The sequence below is a fragment of the Myotis daubentonii genome, chromosome 2 (assembly GCF_963259705.1).
Source record: "Myotis daubentonii chromosome 2, mMyoDau2.1, whole genome shotgun sequence".
NCBI classification, from domain to species: Eukaryota; Metazoa; Chordata; class Mammalia; order Chiroptera; family Vespertilionidae; genus Myotis; species Myotis daubentonii.
In genome coordinates this window covers 50940875-50960910 of record NC_081841.1, presented here as the reverse complement: position 1 = coordinate 50960910, position 20036 = coordinate 50940875, and the positions used below count along the sequence as shown (strand labels likewise).

Sequence of the window (20036 nt, the reverse complement as noted above, 5' to 3'; positions counted from 1 at the left end):
GAGTATCCTTGTCCTGTAAGCTTAAATTTCACAAATCGTATACTATCATGGTATAATACCATCATTCAAATAGTTTCCCAAGGTGAATATATTCACATAATAGTAACATTAAAATTTGTGTTTTTTAAACATTATTTTAATAAGCCAAACCACGAAAAAAAACAAACAGGTTATAGTTTTAAATGTGTTTATGAAGACTGCCGCTGTGCTCAAAGCATGCAGATATGCATGACCACCTAGATGAACCTGGATATTGAACTCCTTCAGTAGATCCAATGATGCCCTGTTTCACTCATCCCAGGTGTCTCCATATTTGTTTACTTTCACTTTGTTGGGGGGACATTCTTTCCTGCATAGGCCTGACTTCATATGACTCTCTGTCCTTACTCCTTAGTTTTTCTTTTCTTTTTAAAATATATTTCTTTATTGATTTCAGAGAGGAAGGGAGAAGGAGAAATAGAAACATCAATGATGAGAGAGAATCATTGATCGGCTGCCTCCTGCACACCCCCCACTGGGGATGGAGCCCGCAACCCTGGCATGTGCCCTTGGCCATAATTGAACCTGGACCCTTCAGTCCGCAGGCCAACGCTCCATCTACTGAGCCAAACTGGCCAGGACTCTTAGTTTTTCATGTGTAATCTTCTTTCTTTTAGGACTTTCTTTAAAGTTGGGATCAGGTCCTTGGGCAATATGATCAGTAATGCCAGTGGGAGTAGATTCATTCATAGAAGTACTAAATGGGCCCTAACCGGTTTGGCTCAGTGGATGGAGCGTCAGACTGAAGGGTCCCGGGTTCGATTCCGGTCAAGGGCATGTACCTTGGTTGCGGGCACATCCCCAGTGGGAGATGTGCAGGAGGCAGCTGATCGATGTTTCTCTCTCATCGATGTTTCTAACTCTCTATCCCTCTCCCTTCCTCTCTGTAAAAAATCAATAAAATATATTTTTTTTTTAAAAAAAAGAAGTACTAAATGGAATTGGTTCATAAAGAGGAAACATCTAGTTTATTATTTTTATTTTCTACTCCTCACCCCGAGGATGTTTTTTTATTATTTATTTTTTTATTTTAGAGAGAGAAATATTAATCAGTTTCCTCTTGTACATGCCCAGGCTGGGGATTGAACCCACAACCTAGGTATGTGCCCTGACTGAGAATCAAACCTGCAATCTTTTGGTGTACAGGACAGCACCGCAAGCAACTAAGCCACTTGGCCAGGGTGAGGAATCATCTCTTTTGCCATGTTGTCTTCTGCTGAGGATGTCACAAAAGATGAATGATCACTCACATTTGAGTCATATTTTGACTTTTGAGAATAGTGCCCAGGTGGTAAAGATCATCATACCTGTCTTGATCATAAAACTTCTCCAAGAGGGGAAGTCTCAAGATTCTTGAACTTCTCTTGGCAAGTTTTCACATTAAAAAGCTTTCTAGCCCTAACCGGTTTGGCTCAGTGGATAGAGCGTTAGCCTACGGACTCAAGGGTCCCAGGTTCGATTCCGGTCAAGGGCATGTACCTTGGTTGCGGGCACATCCCCAGTAGGGAGTGTGCAGGAGGCAGCTGATCCATGTTTCTCTCTCATCGATGTTTCTAACTCTCTATCCCTCTCCCTTCCTCTCTGTAAAAAAAATCAATAAAATATATATTTTTTTAAAAAAAGCTTTTCAGCAAAGTATCCCATAATACAAACAAATATGAGTTTAGGGATGGAACCATATTTGGGATGACTTGAAAGGATTCCTTTACTAATTAATAATTGAGTAATCAACATACTTGTTGCAGCCAAAGGCACAGATCTGAACCAGAAGCTTTCATCATTGCATTCTGCAAAGCCTCTTCTTTCTTTCTCTGTTGGGATGTAATCAGCCCCCATGTGGGGAATTGGTCTTGTAACTTTAGCATTTGGCTCTTGAAAATCAGCCCTGCGATTCATCTTTCATGATGACGCTAGCAATTGGGACCCTTCCATAATATATATATTCAATAGACCATCACTGAGGGTCTATGACATATAAATCCCTCTGAGGTAGGAAATGGCCAAATTTGAATCTTTCAAATTAAAAAGCAATTTATGGCCCTGGCCAGGTAGCTCAGTTGGTTAGAGCATAGTCCCAATATGCCAACACTGTGGGTTTGATCCTCAGTTAGGGCACATACAAGAATTGATTAATGAATGCATATATAAGTAGAAGAACAAACTGATGTGTCTCTCTCTCTCTCTCTCTCTCTCTCTCTCTCTCTCTCTCTCTCTCTTTTTCTAAAATCAATCAAGCAATAAAATTTTACAAAAGCAATTATAAGAACTTTACCACATATGCCTAAAAACAGTTTATGTAATCTGAGGAACACAAACTATGAGCTAATTCTAGACAATAAAAGCAAGACCTAGCTTAGGTGACAGACCACATTGAACCCAACTTTGAATAAGAAGAGAACTTTATTCCAGGTAATGATTTCTAATCTTCATACTATGGGGTGGCAATTTTATAATTCTATCTAAATACTGATTCTAAAACAGGGTTCACATTAAAAAATGAAATTATATCATGCCTCAAGAATGTTAAATAAACCATGCCTCAAGAATATTAAATAAGTCATTATTAATTTGTTAATAGCTAATTATCAAATTAATTCCTACTGTAAATATTTATTAAGGGCCTTCTAGTGCCAGGCACTAGGCAGAGGACAGATGTTATGGTAAGTGAGTCATGGTCTCTAAATTTTGGAGTTTATAGTCTAATGGCAGATACAGAGAAGTAAGTCAGCAATTCCAGTATGGTGTGAATAAATGGTCAGGGATGATGAAATACTGAATGTTCTGGAAGTATAAAGAAATACCCAACCCAAACACAGAGATAAAGTGCCAGAGAAGCTTTCCTAAAGATATTGACAATTACGTGGAGATATAATAACAAAAAGAAGGTTGGGGGGTAACAGGAGAAGGTGGGGGACTGAGTGTTCTGTAGAGAGGGAGTGGCAGAGGCTTGGAGGTCTTGTGGGAAAATTGGTCAACATGGCCAGACTGTTGTGTACAAACTGGAAGTGGCAAGATTAGAGAAGTAAGCTAGGTCAGAGATTCCATGAAGGTGTTTGTAATCCATGTTAGGTTCTCTGGACTTCATCTAGAGGACTACTGAAGATTTTAAAAATATTTATTACAAATATTTCAGGCAACAGAAAGCATAGTAATATAAAAAACAGTTACATAGCCCTGGCCAGTATAGCACATTGGTTGGAGTGCTGGCCCATGCACTAAAGGGTGTTAGGTTCAATTCTCAAAGGGTATATACCTGGATTGCAGGTTTGATCCCCAGTGTCAGTTGGGATGTTAGCGGGAGGCAGCCAATTGGTGTATCTCTCTCACATCAATGTTTCTCTCTCTCTCCCTTCTTCCCTCTCTTTCACTCTCTCTAAAAATCAATGAAAAAGCCCAGCTGGTGTGACTCAGTGGTTAAGCATCAACCCATGAACTAGGAGGTCACAGTTTGATTCCCAGTCAGGGCACAGGCCCAGGTTGCAGGCTCCATCTCCAATAGGGCATGTGTAGGAGGCAGCTGATCAATGATTCTCTCTCATCATTGATGTTTTTATCCCTCTCTCCCTCTCCCTTCCTCTCTCTGAAATCAATAAAAATATATTTTTTAAAAAGCACTTAAAATTTTTTAAAACAAATAAAAATTGATGAAAAAAATATCCTCGAGTGAGGATTAACAACAAAATGAAACGTGCATATGGAATACCAAGCATAAGAAATTAAACACACTTTTTTAAAATAAAGAAAAGAGAATCAACATGATGGTGTAAGTAAATGCCGGTACTCGCCGTCTCCCACAACCACATCAAAATTACAACTAAAATACAGTACAACCATCATTCAGAACCACCTGAAAACTGGCTGAATGGAAATCCTACAATTAGAGAAGAAAGTACATTGAGACTGGTAGGAGATGTGGAGGTGCTGAAGGACTGGTCTGACACCCATGTGTGGCGTGTTTTTTTCAATAGGGAGGGATATCTCCACTGCAGAGGAATCCAGTGAGAAGCAAGGGGTCCCAGCCCCACACCGGACTCTCAGCCCAGGGTTCTAGAGCTGGGAAGAAAAGTCCCCAAAACTTTGGGCAGTAAAAAACAGTGGGGATTGTGGTTGAGTGGCACAGAAGCTGCTGAAGACCCAGGCAGTTCCTCTTAAAGGGCTGGTGCACCAACTTACACGTTGAGCTCCAGTGCCGGGCAGTGGCTTTAGGGAATCTAGGTACATACAGGAAGGAACTGGATTGTTTGGCATTGGGGCAGACACTCATGGGCAGCTTTCTCCCAGACAAGGGTGCTCACAGGGGTCATTATTCCTGCCTCCCCCATTGCAGAGCTGCCTGGCAGCTATATGTCAGTTCCCATCAGTGTGGCCCACACTATTTGCTCCACCCTGGTGGTTCCCTGAGACCCCAACCCATCCAATTTACAAGCTGTTTGCAGTGTCTTTTCCATTTGAATGGCCTGCTCTGTCTCAGACTTCACACTTTGTGAAAATCTTTCAAACAAGCAGCAGCTATAGTCAGCATGCCCAAAACCTATCAATAAGAGGCCCCAAACCTAGCACTAACACCAGCCTGCCTTGCTTCACAGCTATGCCTCTCCTGAGTACTTTCCTTTTTTTTCACCTGGGGACTTTCAAGCCCAATACAAGTAGCAGCCATATGCAGATCTCTCTGTGGTTCCTGCCGGATGGCCCCAGGCAGTGGATGACTTTGCATTTCCCAGGAGGCCCCAGAGCCAAGTGTGGACCCAGTGGACAGCTTCACACCATAACAGATTACAACTCTACACATCCACAAGCATCACACTGAAGGGGCAGACTCAGTGAGCACCAAAGCCCCACTGAAGCTAGTCCTACTTCATAGGGGTGTCTCCTAGATGAGGAGCTCTTCCACTATAGTTTCAGATGACCATCATAGCCAATTGGCCTGTAGGTCAATTATTCCCAGTGATAGCAACAGCAATCAAAGCTCAACTACAACAAGACAGTGCACATGGCCCACAGAGGAGTGGACGTAGAGGGCCTACCTAAGTTGACTGGGAAGGCTGAGCCACTGGGCCCTATAGGACACTTACTACATAAAGTCACTCTACCAATGCCAGGAGACATAGCAGTTCTACCTAATACATAGACACAAACACAGGGAAGCAGCCAAAATGTGGAGACAAAGAAATATATCACAAAAAAGAAATGGAAGCAAGCAAACTTTTGGATACAGAGTTCAAATACATGGTTATAAGGTTACTCAAGGTTCTTAATGAGAGCTTCAAGGGACTTAGCTTCAAAGACTTGAAAAAGGACCAATCAGAAATTAAGCATACACTAACTGAAATAAATAATAATTTACAGGAATTCAACAGTAGAGTAGAGGATTCTAAGAATCAAATCAATGATTTGGAATATGAGCAAGCAAAAAACACCCAATCAAAAGAGCAAAAAGAAAAAAAGAATCCAAAAATATGAAAATAGTATAAGGAGACTCTGGGACAACTCCAAGCATACCATCATTCACATTATGGGGGTGCCAGAAAGGAGACGAGAGAGAGCAAGATATTGAAAACCTATTTGAATAAATTATGATAGAAAACTTCTCTTACTTGGTGAAAGAAATAGATTTACAAGTCCAGGAAGCACAGAGAGTCCCAAACCAGAGGAACTCAAAGAGGTCCATACCAATACACAACATAATTAAAATGCCAAGGGTTAAATAAAAAGAGAGAGTTTTAAAAGCAGCCAGAGAAAAGCAGTTAGTTACCTACAAAGGAGTGCCCGTATGACTGTCAGCTTATTTCTTAACAGAAACTTTGCAGGCTAGAGGGAGTGGCAAGAAATATTCAAAGTGATGAATAGCAAGGACCTACAACCAAGATTACTCTAGCCAGCAAAACTATCATTTAGTATTGAAAGTCAAATAAAGAGCTTCACAGACAAGAAAAAGCTAAAAGAGTTCCTCATCACCAAAACAGTATTACATGAAATGTTGAAGGATATTGTTTAAGAGGAAGAGGAAGAGGAGGAGGAGGAGGAAGATAAGGAGAAGAAGAAGAAGAAAAAATATGAACAATAAAATGGCAATCCTATATAATAAAACCCTAATATGCAAATCGACCAAATGGTGGAATGACTGGTCGCTATGACATGCACTGACCACCAGAGGGCAGGCACTCAACACAGGAGCTACCCCTTGGTGGTCAGTGCGCTCCCATAGGTGGAGTGCCACTCAGCCAGAAGCCGGACTCATGGCTGGCAAGTGCAGCAGGGATGGTGCGAGCTTCTCCTGCCTCCAGGGCAGCACTAAGGACCCCTCAGAAGACATCCCCCAAGAGGTCCTGGACTGCAAGAGGGTGCAGGCTGGGCTGAGGGACCCCTCCCCACACTCCCCATTCCCCGTGCACAAATGTCGTGCACTGGGCCTTTAGTAAATACATACCTATCAACAATTGAATCTAAAAACAAAATAAATAAACAAGAAATCTAATGAACAAAATAAACTAATGAGTAAAATAGAATCAGTGGCATGGAAACATGGATCAGACTGATGAATCTCAGAGGGAAAGTGGGCGGGGGGCAGGAAGAGATTTAACCAAAGATCTTACATACATATATGCATTACCTATGCACACAGAAAATAGGATGGTGAAGGCCTGGGGAGGGTGAGAACCAGGTGGAAGGGATAGGTGGACAAAAGGGGACATTTATAATACTCTCAACGATAAAGTTTAAAAGAAAAGAAAAACCCAAAAAGCAAAAATTAAAAACATATAATACAAACACACATAAGAGTGAATTTCCCTCTGTACCCCTAACCAATGGCATTTTTCTTGTTCTTGCTCCATAGAAACCGTTATCTAGAGTGAAAAAGCATCTTACCTATAGAGGAGCAAAAATAAGAATTATATCAGGTGTGAGGGTGGGAGTGGGGGTGGAGGGATTGAGCAAAAAAGAAATCAATTGAAAGAACTCATGGACAACAGTGTGGTGATTTCAGGGTGGGAGGGGGTAGATGGAGATGGAAGAGGGTATAGGGTGGATAAATGTTGATGGGGAAAAATAAAGAGAACATAAAGAATTGCATCCAGCCGAAACCGGTTTGGCTCAGTGGATGGAGCGTCGGCCTGCGGACTCAAGGGTCCCAGGTTTGATTCCGGTCAAGGGCATGTACCTGGGTTGCGGGCACATCCCCACTGGGGGATGTGCAGGAGGCAGCTGATCGATGTTTCTCTCTCATCGATGTTTCTATCTCTCTCCCTTCCTCTCTGTAAAAAATCAATAAAATATATTTAAAAAAAAAAAGAATTGCATCCAACTTCTCCTTGGAAATCATGCAAGCAAGAGAGTGGAGTATAATATTTTAACTGTTGAGAGAAAAACTACCAACTTAGAATTCTGTACCATGCATGTCAAATTCAAAGGCTAACATGGGCCAAATACACGAGGCATGTGGCCCGTGGGTCACAAATTTGACATGCTTGCTGTACCCTGTAAAATTATCTTTAAAAAGTGAAGGAGAAATAAAGATTTTCTCAGAAAAAATAGAAATTGAGAAGATTTGTAACCTGTAGATCTGTCTTGCAAGAAATGTCAAAAAGTTCTTTGGAGAGAAGAAAATGATATAGATCAGAAATTCAGATCTATATAAAGATAGGAAGGGCATTGGAGAAGGAATAAATAAGGTATAATAAAAAGTTTTATTTTTCTTATTCTTAATTGGTCTAACAGATAACAGTTTGTTCTATATATAACTTTAGGTATAAAATACTATCTAATAAGGAAAAAGGTATTGCCAAGCCCTGATCTTCCTGATTTGGTCCTGAGAGACATTTTGCTTTATTAAGGTGACTTATAAGGATGGATAACATGTCAACTTTACTAGTTTAACTTTGTGACTTTGGGGGGAATTCTTATTTTCCCTATGAGTCATCTATATTCTCACAAATGTATTTAAGAGAAATTTGTAATAAGATTAATTATCTTGTTTTGTTTCCAGGTTTAACAAGAATCCCAAGCGGCTGTAAAATTAAACAAGCTTGTTGAAAGTAAAATTCAATATTTTAATAAAATGATTATTTTGCTTTCTTTCACGTATATACATTACTTTGTCTATCCTTTGCTTTTACATTCTGCCTATCAGTTCTTCAGGTTAGACATCTTCATTTCCAGAATACTACCATGATCACTCAAGAAAAAATATCTTTAGCTCTATATTATTAGAAACACAAAGCTTCAACAAAAGCTGCCATAAAAAGACATCATATAGCCCCTGACATGATCGCAAAGTGTCACAAAAAGATGCCTCAGAAATAAAATAAAAAAATAAAAAAAATGAAAGGTTTTAAAAGAAAAGAAAACCAACAGAAACCCCTGAAGGGTCAGAGGTGGTTATGATTTGGTAAAGAAGGGGAATAGTAGCCTGGACAGAGGAGGGCCAGACACCCAACATAGAGAGTAGACTTGGCGAGAAATTTTGAGCTGGGCTCTTTTCTATACACCACATTGCCCACCATAGATCACTGCCTTCCCCATCAGCCCTACAACGCTGGAACCAAGTTTGTAGGGGAACACTATTAAACTGTAGGATTAAAAAAAAAAAAAGTAAGTGCTGGTTCAACCAACCAACATCTAAGGGTTTCCTCCTACCTTCTCCTATAGGCCTTTTTTCACCCAGTGAGCTAGACAAACACAATTTTATAAGAGAACAAAGCCCAAGGTAAGGTATACAGAGGTTCACTAAGGGGCAAAGCCTTCTGATGAGAGTGACACACATGATGACATTAAGGGTTAGACCCTCCACTCATCAGGAGTGGCACAGCTAAGTTTTGATCTCCTCCTCTTTTCCCCACTATCCAGCAAGATAATGAATGGATAGCCCTGAGGGAAAATATCTCACAGGGAAAAAATAACTGGACAGTTACAAAGGCAATAAACCGAAAAACCTATTATAGATGACAAGAATTAATAGAATACAAGCCAAATAAATGTCACCAAATAGGACATTGCTAATGAAGTGGAAACAATCATAAAGAACCACGTAGGATTACTGAATATTAAAAAAAAAACAGTTGATATAAACTCATTAGATGATATAAAGAGCAAAATGGACATAGCTTAAGATCAGGTTAGGAAACTTTTCCAGAAGACATTGAGAAGAAATAATAGGTGGAAAATATAAGAATGGCTCGACCTGCGTGGCTCAGTGGTTGAATGTCGACCTATGAAACAGGAGGTCACAGGTTCAATTCGTGGTCAGGGCACATGCCCTGGCTGTGGGCTCAATCCCCAGTGTGGGGCATGTAGGAGACAGCTGGTCAATTATTCTCTCATTGTTGATGTTTCTATCTCTCTCTCCCTCTCCATTATTCTTTGAAATCAATTATATATATATATGTATATATATATAATATAAGAATGAAGAAATATGGATGATAGACATAGAAATAATACCATTTATATAATAGGAGTTCTAATAGAAAAAAAAAGTAAAAAAATAGAGAAAAAAGTAAATAGAGGGAAGATGATATAACAAAGTAGGGGATAAATTGCAACATCCAGAGGTAGGTAAGAGTGTTTGTGTGTTAAAGTATTTGTCCTAGTAAGGAGGATACAGATAGGTGTTAGTAAGTTCTATAAATTGGGAAAAATAAATAAAAGAGTCTTAACAAGGTATGGATAACCAATGGAAGAACAAATATAAAATGAAAGCCTTTCAAACCCATAGAAAAAAACTGACTTATTCAAAGAAATGAGTGAGCAAAAAGAAAAATGAAGAAAAGTTAAACTAAGATGGAATTAGCCCTAGCCGGTTTCCTCAGTGGTTAGAGTGACAGCTTGCGGACCAAAGGGTCATGGGTTCAATTCAGTTGCAGGCTCAATCCCTGGCCAGGGTCAAGGCATGTGCAGGAGGCGAACAACCAATGTTTCTCTCTCATATAGCTGCTTCTCTTTCTCTCCCCCCGCCCCACCTCCCTATCTTCCAGTCTTTCTAAAAATCTATGGAAAAACATCCTCAGGTGAGGATTAAATATATATCAACTAAGATAGAATTAACAGCCCTAACAAACATAAAAGGAATTTAATATATTAGTCAAATTCACCAAAGAAAAGACAGAATTCTCAGGTTGTATTAAAAAACAAGGTCTTACCACGCCCGGCTAGCTCAGTCGGTAAAAAACAAGGTCTAGCAATATAATATCTACAAGAGACCCATTAAAAGAAAGGATAGGATTAAGTTAAAGAAATGGAAAAAGGCAACTATAAACCAAAAGAAAGACAAGCAGACATCTAATATCAGAAAAATATAATTCAAGGCCAAAAGCATCATTATGGTCAAAGGGAAACAGTAAATCAAGAATATATGAGCCCTAGCTGGTCTGGCTCAGTGGACAGAGCATTGGCCATGGACTGAAGAATCCCGGGTTTGATTCCAATCAAGAGCACATGCCGGGTTGTGGGCTTGATCCCCAGTAGTGGGTGTGCAGGAGGCAGCCAGTCAATGATTCTCTCTCATTATTGACGTTTCTATCTCTCTTTCTCCCTCTCTCTTCCTCTCTGAAATAAAAATCCTATATAAAAAAAGCTTAATATACTAAGTGTCCAGTCGACCGGTTGGCTGTTCAATCAATCAAAGCGTAATATGCTATGATATGCAAAGGCCACTCAACTGTTCATTATGATGTGCACTGACCACCAAGGGGCAGACACTCTGACCGGTAGGTTAGCTTGCTGCTGGGATCCAGCTGATCTGGACTGGGCGAGATGGGCTGGACACGCCCTGGAGCCCTCCTGTGGTCCCTCCCCAGATGGCCAACCTCCCGCGTCCCTCCCCAGCCCTGATCATGCACCAGTGGGGTCCCTCAGCCTGGCCTGCACCCTCTGGCAATCCAGGACCCCTAGGGAGATGCTGGAGAGCTGGTTTTGGCCCAATCCCGTAGGCCAGGCTGAGGGAAGCCACTGGTGCATGAATTCGTGCCCCGGGCCTCTAGTGTGTGTGTGTTTTCATATATATATGAAAAAAAGAATATATGATATATAGTCCTGGCCATGTGGCTCAGTGGTAGTGCTTTGGCCTACCCACCAAAAGGTCGCAGGTTTGATTCCCAGTCAAGGGCATGTCACTGGCTTGCAAGTTTTGTTTTCAGCCTCAGGTTCCTCAGCCCAAGTTAGGGTGCTTGCAGGAGGCAACCAATTGATGTGTCTCTCTCACATCGATGTTTCTCTCCCTCCCGCTTTCTTCCACTCTCTCTAAAATAAATGACCCCTGGCTCTCTCCTGATAATATTGCCTCATCTGCAGACCTTTCACATAATGTCTATTTTAACTTCCCCATCCCCTCTATCACTTGGCCTGAAAATGAGGTGGGGGTGGGGGGAGTCTTTCTCACTCCTCACAGCTATTTCCAGATCATTCTCCCCTACTCTCTTTATATAGTACTATATAAAATATTATACATCGTTATATATAATAATACTCAAAATATCCTGTCTTTAGACTATATACTCCTATTGCCTTCTCTGTTGTAGTTATTTACCAACTTCTTGCTCACTGTCACTCTATCCAATACTTCTGTCATAATCCCTAACAATTGCAATAGTCACATAGAGCTTTCCAACACCTGGCATCGCAATGTTTTGATCTGTTCTCCTTCAGTGATTTCATCCTTTAGCCACGAGTCATATCCTTGACCTTGTCATTACAAAAAAAAGACACCACAAAACAACAAACCCCTGTAGCCCTTCTATAATCTTAATTTCAAACAACTCATTCTTCAAATATCATATCTTTATACCTCATTTCCACTAGTAACCCAACCCCAACAATCCTTTGGTCTCCACAGGAAACTGTACTTCATTGGCTCTACCACCTTTTTACTCTCCCCCACCTCTTCATGTCCTCACTTCTTTTGTAATCCAGTATAAATTCCATGGTCAATAATTATAATCCATCCCTAGCATATGTTCTCAACTCTAATTCACTTGCTCCTCTCTTGCTCTGAAGTACTCTGGCTGACCATAGCCCAGCTTAAATCCAAGTTTCTCAGCCTATTCTATAGCTGTATCCTGGCTTCTAAATGTAGCTTTGGGAAAACATTCAAACTTGTTGACTGGTCTTTAATTATTAACCTCAAGTGGCCTCATAAGGCTGCCTGGCAAACATTCTAAATCTCCCTAATCCATTCACTCTGACTTTCCTGAACAACAATTTCATATTTTCTCCTGTCTCTTCAAATCTCTAAGACCTTCTCTTTCATCTTTCTTGGCTGATGATCTAGCTTCTTATTGCACTAAGAAAATGGAAGCACTCATTAACTCTACATACTTCTACCACCGTATCTCCCTAACTAACTGCATTTATACCCATATATTCTACTTTCTCTCTTGTTATCTGTGGATGAACTATCTGACTACTATCTAATGCTGGCCCTTCCACTTATAGTCTAGGTCCCATTTCCTCTCTTCTATTCAAGGACAATGCTTCAATAATTCTCCCAATCTCTCTCTCTGTATCATCATTCCCCCCCCCCCTATCTACCTTGATGTTATTTTTGTTAACTTTAAAAAGAAAAGCAAACAACTCTCTTACACTCATTTCCTCTGCCAGTTACTGCTCTATTTCTCTCCTTCCTTTCCCAGCAAAACTCCTTTCCAAAATTGTGTAAACTCACCATCTCCAATTTCTCTCCTCTCCTAAACCCACTCTAATCAGGTCTTTCCCCCTACTCCATCATCAAACTTGCTTCTAGCAAGGTCATCAACAAACTCCATATTGTTAAATCCAACCATCTACATCTTCACCCTCTTCTTACTAGATAAATCAGCAACATTTGAACTGCTGATCACTCTCTTTGAAAGAATTTTTTCAGATGGGTCCCAAGATATCATGTTCTCCTGATTTGCCTCCTACCTTTCTGGACACTTTTATATCTTTTTACTTGTTTCTCTTAATCTCCCTGACCTCAAAATGTTAGAGTGGCTCAGAGTTCACTCCTTAGACCGTGTTTCCTGTCTACCCTCCTTTTATGGTCTCACTCAGTGTTATGGCTTCAAACACCATATATGTGCTGATGACCACAAATTTATATCTAGCTTTGACTCTGCCTCTGAACTTTGCCCCTAAACTCTAGTTTTATATATCTAACTACCCACTTTATATCTCCATTTTGCTGAGCTCCTGATAGTCTATACCACCAAGCCTACTCCTTATGCTTTGTCCTCGATAATAGTTTTGCCTTGAATTTGTAGCTTGAATTTACCTTATATAAAATAGTTACAGATTTGGTTTCTGGAGTGGAGGAGAGAATGTTTTGTTTTTTAGTTTCTGTTCATATTAGCCTCGAATAATAGCTCTTTATTTTCAACTTGTCCATATTTTTTTCATTTTAAGTGTGTCTCTTAAATAGGAAATATATATCTAGACCTTAATGATATCAAGGGAACTCATTACAGATACAATGGAGATAGAAAAGAACATTATGGTCAATTATAGGCTAATACACTTAAATTAATAAATTAGATGAAGGAGATGATTTTTGGAAAATTATAAAATGCCAAAATTGGTAGAAGAAATTAAAAATATTAACAGGCCTGACCGGTTTGGCTCAGTGGATAGAGCGTCGGCCTGCGGACTCAAGGGTCCCAGGTTCGATTCTGGTCAAGGGCATGTACCTTGGTTTGCGGGCACATCCCCAGTGGGGAGTGTGCGGGAGGCAGCTGATCGATGTTTCTAACTCTCTATCCCTCTCTGTAAAAAATCAATAAAATATATATTTAAAAAAATAAAAATATGAACAGACCAAATACCTATCAATAAATTGAATGGTAATTGAAGATTTTACCTCCAAATAAAAAGCCTGCCAAAACCGGTTTGGCTCAGTGGATAGAGCGTAGGCCTGCTGACTGAAAGTGCATGTACCTGGGTTGCAGGCACATCCCCAGTAGGAGATGTGCAGGAGGCAGCTGATCGATGTTTCTCTCTCATCGATGTTTCTCTCTATCTCTCTCCTTCCTCTCTGTAAAAAATCAATAAAATATATATTTTTTAAAAAAGCCTTAGGGTTATATGATTATACAGTTTTACCAAGCCTTCAAGGTACAGATAATCACGTTATCAATTAAATTGTTTCAGAAAATAGAAAAAAGAAGAAAAGCTGCCTAATTGGTTATTCCAAAGTACAAGAAGAATCATAACCCATATTACTGATAAAAATAGATTTAAAAAATAGATGCAAATAAAATTATTCAACTGAATTCAACAGTCAAGTTTTTCTTTTAGGAACACACGATATTGATCATATCTATGGATTAAAGGAGAAAAATCGCATGATCATTCCAAGAGTTGCAGTGATAAAGTTTAAATTTTTGTTTAAAATTTTTTCAGAAATTTATGTTTAAAATTTCTTCAGAAAAACATAAATGTTTCTCTATACTAGCAATAATGAACCAGAAATGGCAAGCTATCATTCATAATAGCACCAGAAATTATAAAATATTTAACAATCCACAATACTTTTACCCTATAAATTTTTAAACTCTATTAAAGGACACATAAAGGAAGATCTTAAGTTATATTCTTAGATAAGACATCTTAGGAAATATGTCAGTTCTTCTCAAGTTAATCTATAAATTCAAATATTATTTTAAAATGTTAGCTGGAACTTTTTAAAGAAACTTGACAAACTCATTCTAAAATGTATTTGGAATATTAGCCCATGAAAAGATGAGTCAATATTGAAAAAGAAAATTTACAGAGGATAATAATGCCAACTAATAAGATCAAGCACACAGATATTTTTTAAAAACAATAGCAGCAGCACAAAAATAAACAAATAGAAAGGATAGAAAGCTCAGAAATAGACCCTGGATACACAGAACTCAACATATGAAAAATGCAGCACCACAAAGGTGGCAAAGCCATTGTAATGAGGAAAAGGCAGATTGCTTAGAAATTATGTTGATACAACTGGTTCACAATATTAAGAAGAATTAAAATATTCAAAGTAATGAATAGCAACGACATACTGAACCGCGTCCAGCACGGCCAGGGGTGAACCTGAGGAGGGGCAGTGAAGGATTAAAGAAAACAGACCAAAGAATACAGTTGGGGCCAGGTAGGATCACTGTGCCTGGATGAGGAAACAGTGATACAGCCTGTAAGCCGAATCTTTATTTTATAGTCAGATCACACAAAGCAAAACAAGGGCAAGATGTTTACAATGTTTTTGCGAGTTTCAAATCTGCTTCGTTCCTGTTGTTGCCATTCTCTGAACTCTATCAAGCCTTGTTTAGGCAGCACTTGCTGCACCTCCTGCAGCTACATCCCTTAGCTACCTAGGACTGCAGGGTCAGACTGTAAGGTCAAGCTTACAACCACAGCCTTTTGGCTATAATTGTGCTGGGAGGGCTTTGCCCTCAAAGCTGGGACTTGTATGTGACTTTGTCACAAGTCAGTCTAAGGCTTGATCCTGTCCGAACCCACAGGCCTACAACCAAGATTACACTACAGAACAAGCTATCATTTAGAATTGAAGGTCAGATAAAGAGCTTCACAGAAAAGGAAAAACTAAAGGAGTTCATTATCATCAAACCAATATTACCTGAAATGTTGAAGAATCCTATATAATAAAAGGCTAATATGCAAATTGTCCCCTTGGGAGTTCAACCAACTGGGAGTTTGACTGCTTGTTATGATGTGCGCTGACCACCAGGGGGCGGTGTGGAACGAAGGAAGGCCCCCGCCAGCAGCCAACAGCTGGGGGAAGGAAGGCCCCGATTGGTCCTGATCGCTGGCCAGGCCTAGGGGCCCTATCCATGCATGAATTTCATGCACCGGGCCTCTAGTAAAAAATATGAACAATAAAATGGCAATAAATACATATCTATCAACAATTGAATATAAAAATCAAAATAAATGAACAAGGAATCTAATGAACAAATAAACTGATAAATAAAATAGAATCAGAGGCATGGCAACATAGAACAGACAAAACTCAGAGGGAATGGGGAGGGGAGGGTGGGAAGAGATTAACCAAAGAATTTATATACATATATGTATTACTTATGGACACAGACAATAGGGTGGTGAATGCCTGGGATGGGGCAGGAACTGGTGGAAATGGGCAATGGGGGAAAAAGGGAGGACATCTGTAACACTCTCAACAATAAAGGTTTAAATAAAAAAAAGAAAAATTAAGTTAGATCCCTACTTTACACTAAATACAAAGGTAAACTTCAGATGGCTTAAAAGATATAAATGGAAAGGTAAAACTATGAAGCTTCTGAAAGAAAATGTAGGAAAATACCTTTGTGAGTTGGGTTGGGGAACAGTACACGATGCAAAAATATGAAACAAAATCACTACAATGTACATTTTAAATATCTTACAATTTTATTTGAAAATTGTACCTCAATAAAACTAAATATTTAAAAACATAAAATCAAAATAGAATTTAAGCCCAAAATTTAATAGATTTACCAGCATGACAAATTTAAGAGGTGGCTAGTACCAAGTCTTGGCAAAATGTGTGGGGACACTGACCTCTTATGCATAGGATGTGGAAGTGTGAACTGTTTTGGTAAGCAACCTACAAATATTAGTGAAGATAAGAAACTGTACACTTGAAACTGTGTGTCTTATAATTCGAAGATCTCATTTCTTGGGTATATGACAGTGGTTCTCAACCTTCCTAATGCCATGACCCTTTAATATAGTTCCTCATGTGGTGGTGACCCCCAACCATAAAATTATTTCCGTTGCTACTTCATAACTGTAATTTTGCTACTGTTATGAATTGTAATGTAAATATCTGATATGCAGGATGTATTTTCATTGTTACAAATTGAACATAATTAAAGCATAGTGATTAATCACAAAAACAGTATGTAATTATATATGTGTTTTCCGATGGTCTTAGGCGACCCCTGTGAAAGGGTTGTTCGAGCCCCAAAGGGGTCTCGACCCACAGGTTGAGAACCACTGGTATATGACCTAGAAAAAATGTCATGTGGATTATTACCATGAACATATATACTAGTAGAAGTGTTCATCCAGCTCTTTCCATGAGAGCAGGGAGGTGGAAGCAACCCAGGTATTTTAACTAGGAAAATAGGTACATAATAGGGTAGATGCAGACTGGAAGAAATGCAGCAACTAAAAGCAACAAACCAGGTATACATGTAGTGCACAGATAGATTTTTTTAAAATATATTTTTATTGATTTCAGGGAGGAAGGCAGAGGGAGAGAGAGACAGAAAATCGATCAGCTGCCTCCTACATGCCCCCCTCTGGGGATTAAGCCCACATCCCGGGCATGTGCCCTTGACCTGAATCAAACCTTGTACCCTTCAGTCCACAGGCGGACACTATATCCACTGAGCCAAGCTGGCCAGGGCCACAGATCGATTTTAAACATAATGTTAAGTGAAAAAAGAAAAAGAAAAATGGAAGGATATTTAAAACACAATATTATTTATGCATATTAAAAACAAGTAGATATTATGGGTTCGGGTGACTCTTCCCACACCTCTTCTCAAAAACTCTATAGAGCATAAAGGAAAGCAAATAAAAATTCCTATAACTGATTTAGGCATTAAATTTTTACCTGAATGAGCTCACAAAGTCTAAAAGAGAAGGAAAGTGCTGGCATTTCCTGCCTCGTGGGGCAGCTTATGGGGTGCAGAAACCCATCCTCCAAGCTGCAGGATGAAACTCTCACCTGGGAGGGAGAAGAGGGGTGAGGCCCCGGAGAGAATACAGGCTGGATACAGAGTGTTCAGTGGCCAACTAGTTCTCACTAATTCTGGGGGGTGGGAGGACGGGGCTAGGACTATCTCTCCCACCCAACAGCCCTCAAGCAGTCCTGTCTGTGCCATGAGAGACTACTGCAGAGGTAAGAAAAAGGAGACAGAGAATTCAGTCCCTGGTTATAGCATCCTTCCCCTCCCCTGACCATGCTCACTCACATTTTGTTCCTAAACCTGTCCTATCGCAGACTTTGTTTAAGGGGGTCAGGGGGTTGGGTAAAAAAAACAAAACAAAACTAAAGGGATTAAGCAAAATATATATATGACACATAGACACGGACAACAGCATGGTGATAGCCAAAGGGAAAGCGGGGTGGCGGGAGGTAGAAGTGAGCAAATGGGAAAATGGGGACGGAAAGTGACTTGACTTTGGGTGGTGAGTGCATGATGCAGTATGCAGATGAAGTTTTATTGAGTTGTACACTTGAAACTGTATGGTCTTATTAACCAATGTCACCCCAATAAATGAAACAAACAAATAAATAAATCACTACCAATCTCTGGGCATCAGTTTTCTTGTCTGTATGATGAGGGGCTGGGCAAGATGATGTTTTGAGATTTTTTTTAAGCTTTGTCATTCTCTAATGAGGAGTTTCCCCAATTCTTATTCCAAGGGCTTCTTTTCAAATATTGAGGCAGCCACCCTCAGGTAGGGCATCACCTTTTTGATGTGTCCCGCTATGTAGGTGGGTGGGATTAGCGGCAGCTTCTCACTTCAGACTTTAGTGCTAAAACAAAAGATCCAGAGGTTTACTGAAATTTCCATTTAAAAAGACTCAAGGGCTGGACTTTTTAAAAATAGGCTTCTTGAAAGATAACTGACATACCATGAACTACACATATTTAAAGTGTCAGTGATTTACTTTCTGTCACTATGCTTTAGTGTACATTTTCTAGAATTGGAATCATACAGTTAAGACTTGTTTTTACCTAGTTCTTTTTACTTAGCATAATTTTTTGAGAATCATGTCATTGAATGTATCAATAGTTCGTTCAGTATACTGAGTAGTATAGCATTGGAAAGTTAACACAATTTATTTATCATTCACCTGTTAATGGACATTTGGGTTGTTCACAGTTTTTGGCTATTAAAAATAAAGCTGCTATTACTATTTGTGGGCAAAAAATTCCTACAACTGATACTAAATAGAGAAAAAAATAGAAATCTCCAATTTACATGTAAATTGGGAAAAATATAGTAGGGACCACTCAGAGCTCCCATAGGTATGTAGAAGTCACAGAATCTGCTCGAAAAAGCAGAGAATTTGGAGCATCTTAGTGTTGGTAGAGCCTGATAACAACAATAAGGGCTCACCCCGCCCCCCCAAGGAAATCATCCAATCCCTATTGAGAACAACTGAGAGCTAGTCTGGAACCTGGCAGATCGGCACAGGCAACAGGAGTCAAAACAGGGCTTGGAAAATTCATAGGAAAAATGGGAGGCTTCTGTAATACTATCAACAATAGATAAAATAAAATTTACAGGAACAAAGGTGGCAGTTGGGGGAAAGTGCCACTTTAAAGAGAAAGAGGCTTGCATATAAGCATAACCAATGGACACAAGACACTGGGGGGTAGGGGAGGCCGGGGGAATGTCAAGGTGGGGGCGGGGGCGGTGGAAAGGAGACATATGTAATACTCTTTGTAATACTTTAAGCAATAAAAAAATAAAAATAAAAAATAAAGAGAAAAAGGCTCTTTGGAATGTAAAGTCATTGTTCCTCGGATACAGCAGTCAGTGGTAAAGAGAAAAAAAGAAGTAGCTGGTAATAAGAGCCCCAATGAAAAAAACAATAAGAAATCTGACTTAAAGAAAGCACATTAAGAAAACTGCTCTTCACTATAGCAACAGAAGAGGGAGCACTTGAGCTGAAAAAAACCAGGCAGGAACCTAAAAAACTTTCTCCTGGTCCTAGCCCATTTGGCTCAGTGGATAGAGCGTCAGCCTGTGGACCAAAGGGTCCTAGTTCAATTCTGGTCAAGGGCACGTACCTTGGTTGTAGGCTTCTCCCTGGCCTGGGCCCTGGTCAGGGCAGTTGATGTGTTTCTCTCACATGGATGTTTCTCTGTCTTTCCCTTGCTCTTTCACTCTCCCTAAAAAAGCAATGGAAAAATATGCTCGGGTGAGAAGTAACAGCAAAAAAACAACAACAACAAACAAAACACACAAACTCTCTCCAATCTCTCCAAAAGATCCACATGTAAAGG

At 39.7% G+C, this 20036-nt stretch overlaps 1 long non-coding RNA gene across 1 annotated transcript in view; it reads right to left on the bottom strand.

Moving 5' to 3' along the window:
- Positions 1-16735: 16735 nt before the first annotated feature.
- LOC132227579 (uncharacterized) overlaps positions 16736-20036 on the bottom strand; it is a 41436-nt gene continuing 38135 nt past the window's right edge. Inside the window, exons 2-3 of the long non-coding RNA XR_009451209.1 lie at positions 19821-19922; positions 16736-18556 (exon numbers count right to left, since the gene is read on the bottom strand). This is a non-coding gene — a long non-coding RNA (uncharacterized LOC132227579). The remainder of the gene's footprint in view (positions 18557-19820; positions 19923-20036) is intronic.